At 41.1% G+C, this 12,664-nt stretch overlaps 1 protein-coding gene across 1 annotated transcript in view; it reads right to left on the bottom strand.

Moving 5' to 3' along the window:
• GREM2 (gremlin 2, DAN family BMP antagonist) overlaps positions 1 to 12,011 on the bottom strand; it is a 125,034-nt gene extending 113,023 nt beyond the window's left edge. Inside the window, exon 1 of the mRNA XM_003267312.2 lies at positions 11,738 to 12,011. The gene's annotated coding sequence lies outside the window, so the exon portion shown is untranslated. The remainder of the gene's footprint in view (positions 1 to 11,737) is intronic.
• Positions 12,012 to 12,664: the final 653 nt, after the last annotated feature.

Genomic DNA, 12,664 nt, shown 5'->3' with positions numbered 1-12,664 from the left:
AAAGTCAGAAGTATTCTTTCTTATATGTTTTTTCCTTAATTTATTTTTTTTTTTAAATGGGGCCATTGGTTCTGTAACAATAGTGACCTCTACAGGGACATTTATTCATTTATTCACCAAACACTAAACATTATGATTCCCTGTAACATACAAGATAAAAATAATTATGATTCCCTAAAGAGCTCACATTGCAGCAGAAGAGAAAAGAACATGAAAAGAGAATTCCAGCCCGTAATCCCAGCACTTTGGGAGGCTGAGGCAGGAGGATCATGAGGTCAAGAGATCAAGACCATACTGGCCAACATGGTGAAACCGCATCTCTAATAAAAATAATTAGCCGGGCGTGGTGGCGGAGCCTGTAATCCCAGGTACTTGAGAGGCTTAGGCAGGAGAATCACTTGAACCCAGGAGGCAGAGGTTGCAGTGATCTGAGATCACGCCACTGCACTCCAGCCTGGGCGACAGAGTGAGACTCCATCTCAAAAAAAATAAAAGAGAGAGAATTCTAATGCGGTGAATGTGATGGGGAGCTATCAATGGGAACTCAGGCAGATAGGCTGTGACTCCAGGGCACCAGCCACACCTGATCATCAACTGTGGCCTTGAGCCATTCAATTCACTCATCCAACAAGTAATTACTGTTGCTTGAAACCATCCAGTTTCAAATACAAAGAGAAGTGGCATGAGGTATGCCCTCAGGGACTCTTCCTTCTTTATAGAAGCCATTTGGCTCAAACTAGAGCAAATTCAAGTAGAGGGAAGAGATACACATCTCCTCTTCTCTTTCTCTTGAGCCTAAAGAGCCTCATTGTTGGGTTTTACCATCAAGGCCCACCTCTATATCTGATGCATGGCTCCTCTCCTCCCCATTCATCTCCCATCCATCTCCCCGTTCATCTCCCATCCATCATCTTCCATTCATCTCCCATCCATCTCCCATCCATCTCCCATCCATCTCCCATCCATCTCCCGTCCATCTCCCCCTCCAGCACAAACCTCATTGGCTCACATGGTGACCCATCCCATTTGAGGCAGCTGAAGGTGTTAGAAAGGTTGACATCAAATTTACTGCCCTACTGTGTGGGATTTTTTACCTGTTCTTCCCCATGGACCACCTTGAAGTCTGATGAACCTTAATGACTCCTTCTCAGAATAATGTTTTTAAATTCAAAAAGTATATAATATTACAAGGCAAACTATATATACATACACACACATATGTATGTTATTGTGTTATTATATATGTATTATATATGCTATTGTGTTATATATGTATTTTATATATATATGTGTGTGTATATATATATATGTATATGTATATATATATGCTATTGTGTTAGCCCATTTGCACTGCTATCAAGGAATGCCCGAGGAGGCTGGGTAATTTATAAGGAAAAGAGGTTTATTTGACTCACAGCTCTGCAGGTGTACAAGAAACATGGTGCTGGCATCTTCTGCTCGGCTTCTAATGAGGGCCTTAGGAGGCATCCACTCATGGCCAGAGGTTAAGGGGAGGCAGGAGTGTCACACAGTAAGAGAGGAAGCAGGAGAGACAGGACGGAGGTGCCAGGCTCTGTTTAAAGAACAAGCTTTCAAGTGAATGAATTGAGGGAGAACCCACTCATTACCATGGGGAGGGCACCAAGCCATTAATGAGAGATCAACCCACAGGATCAAAACACCTCCCACCAGGCCCCACCTCCAGTATTGGGGGGGTCACATTTCAACATGTGATGTGGTGGGGACAAATATCCCAACTATATCAGCTTTATATAACTATATGTGTGTGTGGGTGTGTATATATATATATAAAATGTATGATATACAATTGTCTGGTCTTCTTTATAAGGCACTAAATAATGAGATCTGAAAGCAGGTATGATAACTTCCACAATTTTCAAGTAGTTTTAAGTACTAGGTAAGTCTAAGTGATATTTTGAGACACTGGTATCAACTGTAACATGATATGAAAGTAATTCTGATTTCTATTGGTGACAAAGCCATGATTCTATTGATATTACTGTGGTTTGTTACATTCGTAACTAAACAGAATGTGATATTTCAGTTACAGGTAAGTGGAAATCAAGAAGCAATTTTTTTCCATCAAATTTCACAGATTCCCCTCAATTCTTTTAGAACACCAGAGTAGGCTAGGCATGGTGGCTCCCGCCTATAATCCCAGTACTTCGTGAGGCCAAGGCAGGAGGCTCACTTGAGCCCACGAGTTCGGGACCAGCTTGGCAAACATGGTGAGACCTATCTCTATGTAAAAAGTAAAAGTAGAGGTTCGTCTTCAAAGACTTTCCTCCCCATCTAATTAGGAATAAATAGTAACTTCTCTTAGAAGCAAAATTTATTCAAAGACCTGTGCTCCTAAATATTTGCCCTGGCATGCTTATACTGGTCCAAGCAAGCATTAGGTCATAGCCTGTTCCTCTTCCTTATTTAAAAGTGTTTTTACCTTTCTCAGCATTCCACAGGTTACTTCCTCCTTCCTTGGTTCTCCTCTGCCTTTGCCTCTTTTAAAAAGTTCTAAGTTGCTAGCCAGTCAGGACAAATACAGAATGTGAGGTCCCGTTCCAGCCAATGGAAACGGGACACAGCAGTAGGGTGGATGCGTCAGGTTGTAAATGAGCCTGTCTCCTTTGTTCAGTGTACTCTCGTGGCAAAACTGCTGGCGAGTGTACACTTTCTGCAGGAAGTAAAAATGGTCTTACTAAATAAATTAATGTTCAAGTGCTATTTCTTTATGGCACCGAGGAACAAGCATTCCAAACATTTACAAAAAAATTGAAAAATTAGCCAGGCATGGTGGCACATGCCTCTAGTCTCATACTTCGGCGGCTAAGGTGGGGGGATCACTTGAGCGTGGGAGGTCGAGGCTGCAGTGAGTCGAGATCGTGCCACTGCACCACTGCACTCCAGCCTGGGCAGCAGAATGAGACCTTGTCTCAACAAACAAACAAACAAACAAACAAACAAAAAATCACCAAGGTAAAAAGTATCCTTATAGAGATTTTTTTAAACATCTAACCTCTGAAAACCACATAGAACAAATTAGTCCTCTTAAAAACTCGCCTGCATCTCCTAAATTAAATCTTCTAATCCAAAACAGTATTTCCAGAATTTTCAGTAATCTTATCATTTTCTTCTGCTTGAGCAAGAATTTGTTAATTTCCAAATGGAAGCAATGAGCCCAGAAAGTTAGCGTGCATTCCAGGTTTTTATGAACAGCCCGTCCCAGGGGAATGACAGATAAATTTACAGGAATGCCTTGGCATTCTCTAATAATAAATAAATAAATTTTCTTTCACTCGGAAAAACAAAACCTGTCAAAATGGTTGATTTAGTATTTTAATGTGTAAGTAGTAAATTTTTAAAAAATTAATTGATTTTTCATGACATTTTTATTTTCTCACTGAAATGATCATTTTAAACAGTGAGGAGTCTGTACCATAAGGGATAAATAACACAAGACAAAAAGAAAAAAAACAAAAAGTTCCCAGGACAAAAGACTGGGTTTGTCTTTTGTTTAGCCTGTGATAGATGTGTGTGTTTAGAATTTTTTGAAGACTGTGTCTTTCAGCAGATAAGCAGCAGTCTCTGGTCCTAGCTCTAAATTAGCTGCAGCTGGATCTCAATAGCTTCAGATCAGAAATAGTTCCTTAAGCATCAATTTTGTGCTGAGAAATAAAAAGAAGAACAAGAAATAGCCTCTGCCCTCAGGGGATCTTGACAGTTAGTGAAAGATGTAAACATGTTACAAAAATAATTATACAAGAAAGACTAAAACCATATTAAGCTCCAGTGGAAAAAATATCTGAAATGACGTAAAGAAAAATTTTGAGCTATTACAATGAAAAGACTTATGTTGTCAAATGGCTTTGTTAGTAAGGCCAAAACAATGCCATAGATTTTCAGAGGATCCTGGTTATGATACCCAACAAACACCATTGTAATTATTAGGTTATTCTTGGTATTTCGTACTAGTATTGAGCTCTTTAAGGTACCTTAACTGTCTTCTTCACTCTTATGCCCTATAATCTTGCACACTGCTTTTTCACATAGTATCTTTTCAGTACTTGTAAGTGAATGAAGGCACAACATACTAGAGGAAGTGTGGAAGAGTTAAAATTGAAACAGTTCTTTTTTTTTTTTGAGATGGAGTTTTACTCTTGTTGCCCAGGCTGGAGTGCAGTGGCACAATCTCAGCTCACTGCAACGTCCACTTCCCGGGTTCAAGCGATTCTCCTGCCACAGCCTCCCAAGTAGCTGGGATTACAGGCATGCACCACCATGCCTGGCTAATTTTGTATTTTTAGTAGAGATGGGATTTCACCATGTTGGCCAGGCTGGTCTCGAACTCCTGACCTCAAGTGATCCACCCACCTCGGCCTCCCAAAGTGCTGGGATTACAAGCATGAGCCACTGCGCCCGGCCAGATTGGAATGGTTCTACAGCATGCTTGACTGTGTCACTTTTTGAAAGCTCTAAGTCTTAGTAATGTCATCTGTAAATGAGGATAATAACACTATTAGCTAAGATTTTTGTAAAGATTAGATGATACCTATAAAATGTTTAGCAAATAGTCATTCTTTAACTAACAACTGTCAGCTATTTCTAAGAGGGAAGCATGTAGAATTGATGTTTACAGCTGGAATGAAGCCCATGAGCCACTTCCGCCTTCTCATTGTAACGAGTGAACTCGAGAGAGTGTAGACTGTCCCCAAGGATGTGAAAAATGGAAACAGGTGCAAAGCCAGGTCTTCTGAGTTTCTTAGGTTAATATTTTTTTTCATAATTACCAGATAACTCTCTTCTAGGTCAAAAAAAGTCTTAATACTATTTGACCCTATGAAACAAAGTGATGCTTTTTGCCTGTTTCCTTCAAAGTTTACATTCTCTGAGTTCACAGAAATGACATCGAAAGTGTATTTTCCATACCATTGGTCAAGTTGAAGTCTTAAATACGTATGTTTGAAGTTATATATTTCTGTATTGCTCCAAGTTTTCATAAGGAACAATGAAAGGTGGTCTCTGCAGGCCAGGGGATGGTGCCCCCAGACTGAGCACGCTCTTAGCAGAGAAGTGAAAGTTTACACAGATCTATGTTGCTCTCAAGTAGTGGGCCTGAGGGTGAATATTTTTCATCTGTTTTTCGTCTATTAGATGGACGACAAACATCTGATCAAATCCACTCCTGTGGATCTGAAACTAAATCAGTCAATATTCCATCATGATTGAAATCCTATATGTAAATTCAATCATTTAGTGATGGGTTAGTGCTATAGAAGATGTTTGCTGTTATTGTTTTTGCATATGTGAATAACTGGCAGGAATTAAATGTAAGAATGTGTGAAATAAACACAAGAATGTATGTGAAATACAGGAATTCAACACAAGAATGTATGTGAAAATATAATGTAAAAGACTATACTAGTAAAAGCAACCATACTGTTGATGATTAATTGTTATTATCTTATACAAAGGGACTCAACAGATATCTGTTGGCTGCACGCCTGTAGGACTGACTGACTGAAGGAATATGTTCTCAGCTATCAGATGTTATGGTTATAAGAAATTCTCAGTAAAACTTGCAGAAGAGAAACTCCGGAGACTGTGGTGAAGACTGAATTAAATAATCTGTGAGATGTATCTACTCCAATCTGGCACATGGTATGCATGCAACAAATGTTAGAACAATCTTAATTTTTTTAAATTATTAATAAGGGAAAATTAAAGATCGTTTGAAATGCTGATGAGATTTAAATTCCTAGCAAAGGCAGGGAAATCTCATTACGGAACTGCTGGATTTTTATTAACTCTAAGTACAATGTCACACATCCATCAACTTTCCCAAAACATAGCTACTATAATTAGAAAATATAATGCATTATCCAGGGTTCATGTTATAATTGCATAAAAGCAGAGGGAAGCAGCTAGTTTTCCATAGATGATAAGATTAGCTTCCTCTCAGCCTTTAGAGTCACAGCTGTAGAGCCAGGTTGAATAATATTTTTAATGCAGACAATGTTTGTACTAGACAAAGTCAACTTAGCGTTTCATAGGAGCTGGTCAAGTGTTCCCCCGCTCAGCGTTCTCTTTTTTCCCCCCCCCTCATTGTTTAAATAAATTATAGGAGAGAAGAATTTTAGCTTGGAATGGTTACTCATCCATAACATGAAAGTCGTGTTTGGGAATATTTGTGTTCTTGGCCTCATGTCCTTCAGAAACTGTCCTTTAAGAGGACTTTTCTACAAGTCATGTATTTCTTTTGTTTCCAAATCTCTTGCATTCACAATGCAGACACAGTTTCTTAGTGAAACGTACACTTCTAATATGCCTTTTAATGAGGGTTGTGGTATCTGCCAGAATCTCACTCAACCTATTGTATTTCTCAATCAGGTAAGCACCTTCAAAGAGATTTCTCCTTCAGTGATTAGATTTTTTTTTTAATTGGAAAGTAATCTGCAAAAGAGAGATGGAGCCTGGGGTTTTTCTGACTACCTTAAAACAATTGGGATGTGCTACATTAAAATCTGCAAAGATAGCAGCAGAGACTCTTGGTCTTAGACTTTGGGTGATAAATTTTACAATTCCTCCCCACCCCGGCCTCTAGGACTTATTTTTGCCCCTCGTTTGTCAAAACCCTACTATCGTGGCATTGCGTTTGATTCCATGGAGACCCTGGATGAGCCTCTCACACTCATCCATGCTTTCCTTGCATCAGAGCCCTACATTGTTCTAGACAGCACGTGGAAGTGCAGCAGAGGCTCATCTGGCTGAAAATGGAGGAGACAAACAGTGACCTCCCTGCTCCTCCCAGATGCCAGGGAATCTTGACTTTGTCCTTGAAAAAACCTTTGCTTTGATTCAAGGCCACCACACCTCCCAGCAGAATATGGTGGCACCAGAAAGAAGTGGAGATCTGAGCTTTCAAGGCCTCATATATGCACACAAGCTCCTGAGCCCTCGATGGGCAGCCTCCTGAGCCTCCTGGAGTCCTCCACACCCAAGCGGCAGAGTCACTCTTTCTCGACACAGAAGTCTTTACATCCTTGCCCCAGTGCATCCATCCCCAGCCCAACATCCCTTTTGCCTTCTCCTCTCTCAGGAATAGCCACAGCTTTTTCCTCCAGAATGCTTTTACTCCGGCCTTCTCAGATGTTGTTTAAAAAGCCCCTCTCCGAGCTTCCTGCTAAGTCCCTCATATTTAGTAGTGAGTTGTGCAGCAGCTGAACCAAAGACAGCAAAGAGACAAGGATGCTCCTGAAGCTAACATCTCCAACCTAGCGCAATTGTGATGAACCATTCGGAAGTCATTGCTGCCAGTCACGGGACACCCACTTTAAGAGTGACTATTTCTCTCTTCTACGTGCAATTATAGTTTGTCCCTAGAAGATGACTCATCTCTGATGGTAGCAACTGCACAAGGATACAGCCGATTAGCCATGAGTTTTAAAAAGTTTTAACTGGCTGGGCATGGTGGCTCACACCTGTAATAATCCCAGCACTTTGGGAGGCCAAGGCAGGCAGATTTGAGACCAAGAGTTTGAGACCAGCCTGCGCCATGTGATGAAACCCTGTATCTACAAAAAATACAAAAATTAGCCAGGCGTGGTGGCATGAGCATGTGGTCACAGCTACTGGAGAAGTTGAGGTGGGAGGATTCCTTGAGCCCAGGAGGTCAAGACTGCAGTGAGCTGAGATAGTGCCACTGCACTCCAGCCTGGAAGACAGTGTGAGACCCTGTCTCAAAAAAAAAAAAAAAAAAAAAAAAGGTTAGGCTAGGTTTACGATGGACTAGTTTTAATTGTTTTTGAGCTTCTAAAAGGTGGATACATATTTCTTATTTTTTAGCCTATGTCTTTTATTTATTTATTTATTTTACTTATTTATTTATTTATTTATTTTAGATGGAGGGAGTCTGGCTCTGTCTCCCAGGCTGGAGTGCAATGGCATGATCTCGGCTCACTGCAACCTCCGCCTCCTGGCTTCAAGCGATTCTCCTGCCTCAGCCTCCCAAGTAGCTGGGATTACAGGCACCTGCCCTCAAGCCCGGCTAATTTTTGTATTTTTGTAGAGATGGAGTTTCACCATGTCGGCCAGGCTGGTCTTGAACTCCTGACCTCAGGTGATCCACCCACCTTGGCCTCCCAAAGCGGTGGGATTCCAGGCATGAGCCACCACGCCCAGCCAGCATATGTCTTTTAGATTCTGGGTACAACCAAGAGAAGCTATTCCAGCTCTTTTGTTTTGAAACCAAATTTGCTAGGATTCTGATTGTCAGTGGACAAAATGGATCGTTGTGGCCCTGAACTGGTATTTGAGATATGCTTAAAATAAAGGCTGGGTCTACTGAGAAAGCAGCTCATAAACATATCCCCTGGAGAACCAACTTGAGAAACCCCATTCTTTCTTGTCCTCTTTTCCCTGCATTCTCGTTCCCTTTCTCTCACCCATCTCCTAACAGAGTCAAGATCAAGACTGCTTGAATAGGATCAAAGGGTAAAGCTAACTAAAAGAAAGGGAAATTGAGTTCACTGTGAAATATGCTGCTGCTTTTCTGATTTTGCCAGGTAGCACCAATTCTGGAGGCCAAAATAGAAACAAACCCTTCTGGATGGTGTGCCTTTACTAAGACTCTAGAGTTGGCTCTCCAAAGGGAAGAGGGCACTTCAAGTTGGAGGGACATTTTTTAGCCATTTGGAGACTGGAGTCTTCCTCATGGTCAAGGGGAGGTAGCAAATCACTTTTTCAGAGTTTGCATGCTGCCCTCTCCTGGCCTGTATGGACAGGAGTGTTACAGTACATCAAATGCGTTTATTTTAATCCCACACCTGTGTGGGATATACCTAAGAACACAAGAGAGTTTATTTAAAATATTCAGGGTGTCTCATCAAAAATGTATACTTGAAGCTAATCAAAAATGTATATCTGAAGCTAATTAGAGGAAATACATTCGTTTTCATTTTCCTTTGGCTCCAGGATTTATACTGAAGCATGTCAATCTTTATATCATCTCACTTTATACCCTTGTGGCTTCCACCCACTCACTTTCCATCCTGTTAGCATCCATGTGGCTCTGGGGCTCTGTTCTGCAAATCAGTGCCCCAACACCGTCTGGGTCCATCAATGTGCTGGCCACTTGAAGACATCTTTTCAATTAGAAGTGGTGGTGATGGGAAATCTGCTGAAGTCATTGGTCAGTGTTGAGCCTGAGGACCACATTTTAGCCTGACATGTGATCAAAATTAATTCTAGACATTATTAGGTCTATTATACCTAATATTATTAGAAACAAAAGAACAATCAAGAAGCAGCTAATCCGAGAAGTAGATGGCATCATAGGTCTAATTTTCAATTGAGCACCTTGTCCTTCAAAACAATGTCTTGTGTGACCCATTTAAGCCCAATGCTGGGCATGTTTTCCCTGGTTGAAATAATTCTTTTTTGTCCGTAGATATTTGAAGGACCCTGATACTGAGAACATGCCTGCAACCTGGCACATCACACAGGGGCAATTGCTGTAGGAACACTGAAGTACAGAAGTGGCTGAACTAATCTGTTGCCTGCCTGTGCCTCTGCGGTCTCTCAGTGTCTGCCCTTGACCCAGACAGGCCAATCCTCTCCATATCAATAAGAACTGAGAGTCTAATACCATTCCTTTGCATTAGAAAAAGAGATGTTTACTTTAAAGAGATTTAAAGGCATGTACCTTGTTTAAACTTTACCAAACTTATAACTCGAGGGTATGTAAAGCTCTGGCTGGCTCTACTGAGATTCATAGAGAATGAACTGTTGATTACCTCTCTCAGTGAAGAATGATAGCACAAAACAATGAATAATCACAGCATTGTTTATATTTATCTTTGAAAAGCCATCAGTGTCTCCTAGTCTATACAAGGTGGATATAATCCGTCTCCCACTCACAAAGTTGCTACCAACATACCCAGCATTGCTGTAGAGTTAGAAAGATAAGATGGAAATAGGTCCCAGCTTATTGCAGCTATTTTATTTATAAAAGATTGACAAATGCTCACAATCATACAAAACAACTCTTTACCAATGGAATGTAGTTGGGTCGATTAACTTATATTTATTTGAACAGCTCAGTTCTTTACAGTTTCTTTCTGATGTAAAAGGAAAAAAAATGTATCTGTAAAATCCAAATGCCTTCTCCTAAATATAATATTCACTTGCTGTGTCTATACTTTGACACGATTTCAAAAAACACCCTATTAAATCATGCAGATCAGTCAATGGGCAAAAACTATGAAGTTTTCCTGACTCCATGGTAGAGCTAAGCATGCATTTCCTTTAATGACAGAAAGAACATGTTCATCTGATAAGAAACAAAAAACAAACAAACAAGGAAAGGTCGATATAAATTCTCCACTGTGATATACAACACAAATACCTTTCTTATAACTTCCTTATCTTCCTTGGTCGGGCACATGTCTTGGGACAAGGGCTACCTTGAAAACTAAGCACGGCTGAATGGGGAGTCGACTGTGAATTATCAGTGAATGGTTTGGATACGATCAACTAAGACTCCACAGGGAAGAGTGCTATTTAGACGAAAGGTAAGGTATTTGATTGCCCCTGCACCTGCTGCAGAGCCATTCTCTGGCTGTACTGGAGTCCCAATCTGTTCCACTGCAGAAAAAGCGCTTTTCATAGGGATTCAGAGCCACATGAATACCACCCAGCCCTTGAAGACTGCAAAGCAAGACCGATTTTTTAACTGAGACTTCATGCAGTCCCCTCTGGCTTTTCCCAGGAAAGACTGAACTCATTAAGCAATGCTAATTTAATCACAAGTCATCAATGGGGGGGGGAGTTATATAATCATCTTTCAAATTTCAAATCAAACGTGGTAAAATCTCAGGAAATAGATTTTTTTTAACAAAACCCACACTCAAAATAAAAAAGAAAAGAAATAGAAGTTTATGAGTTTTAGGATCAAATAAAATAAAATCAAACATCAATATTTCCTTAACAACTATCACATCTACTAGATAGTTCCAATTCACGACTTTTTAATGTAGTAATACGTGAGATCCTGGAACTGAACGTGCCTGGTGTGCAGAATACAAATGCATTTTTACACTCGTAAGACAATGTAGAAATAAGTCAGGTACACAGGAAGGATCACTGACAATCACATTAAAAAATATCTACCTCCCTTCTCTCTTCTCCTTCAACCACAGCATAGTGATAATAGTGATATTTCACTCATGAGGCGAGTGCCCCTTGGCCATATGTTTTAAAAAATCAAAACTCTGCCGAAGTCCACTGTGGTTCCTATTCCTGTAGGGAGGATACTAACCTGATAGGCAGGTGGGAGAGGTTCATAGCCCGCTTTCTGACAATTGGATGGTGTTTGCCTCGCTATAGTCATAATTAGAATGGCGGTCACCAAGAGGTATTTATTGGTGGTATGACAACATATCGGTATTGATGTTATTTGAAAGAGAAAGAAAGAGCGATCACGGTCAAGTTTGAAGGTCCTTATTTTACACCCACGCATAATTCAATAGGTGAATAAACCTTGTGGCCCCCAAACACACGCCAACAGCTTGAATTACCCAGGGTGAAACCGGCGAGACATTCACTCAGGGCTTTCTGTCCTGACCAGCCACGGAACAAACAATGTGAATTCATTCTGAGTGCCTAGTGAAGGTAGAAATCAGAAACCGTGTCTGTGTCACATTAGTCGTGACAAGCTGCGTACCTGCAATGACGTGATGGAAGCCTCCTCCTCGGGTCCCTTCTCTCTCTCTCTCTCTCCCTCTCCCTGTGCCTTCTCTGAGTTCTCTAGTCCACAGCGGGGTCTAAGTTTGGTCTCCCGCCGCCGCTTTCAGTTCGGCTGCAGCCGGGCTGCAGCAGACGCCCATAAGAGAAGCGCGCCGGCTGAGGGTGCAGGAGAGGCGAGAGCGCGCCCCGCGCCGCGCGGTCCCAGGCTGGCTGCTCCTGCAGATGTGAAAGGAGCCCGGAGACTTAGCTCTGAATCCTCTCGGCGCTGCATGGGGATATTATCACAGTCTGGGATTTCTATTGGCTCTGAACACCAAACAAATCACACCAGCCACCCCCCTTCTCTGTTTCACTCAGCGCTTGTTTCTCATCTAACCCACAAACATTGCAGCCACACCACACACTTCAGTCGCTTGCAATGTTTCTCTTTTCCTCCTTCCAGTCAGTGGATTTACAACCCTGTGGTCAGCTCTAACATTTTTTTAGCAGACTTCCAATTCTAACCTTCTTGTTTATGTAGAGAAATTCTCCCTCCATCCCCTAAACCAGAAAACAAAACAAACAAAAAAAAAACAACACTCATTCCCTTCAGATCTTCTTCCTTTTGTTGACGGGTTTCCAATGTGAAGAATGTAGAAAGCCTGTGTGTGACATGTCTGACATTCTCATACACGTGCACTTACACACACACACACACACACACACACCAGGCTCCTTTTGTTTGCAGTAACCGAGGCCAGTGAAATAAAAAGCAAGCTGAGCCTAATAACCTAAGTGAGAGCTTAACTAATAAAATCTTGAATGAATTCAGTGCAAAACACCCATTGCTTGAATTTGTTTTCTGTTCCAAATAGTACTTTGGTCATTATTATCCTGATTTTTGTTTATTGAATGCAGAGGTTTC

The sequence above is a fragment of the Nomascus leucogenys genome, chromosome 5, assembly GCF_006542625.1.
Source record: "Nomascus leucogenys isolate Asia chromosome 5, Asia_NLE_v1, whole genome shotgun sequence".
In the NCBI taxonomy this organism is placed as follows: Eukaryota; Metazoa; Chordata; class Mammalia; order Primates; family Hylobatidae; genus Nomascus; species Nomascus leucogenys.
Note: the sequence above shows the minus strand (reverse complement) of the source record. Positions and strands in the feature narration are given on the sequence as shown.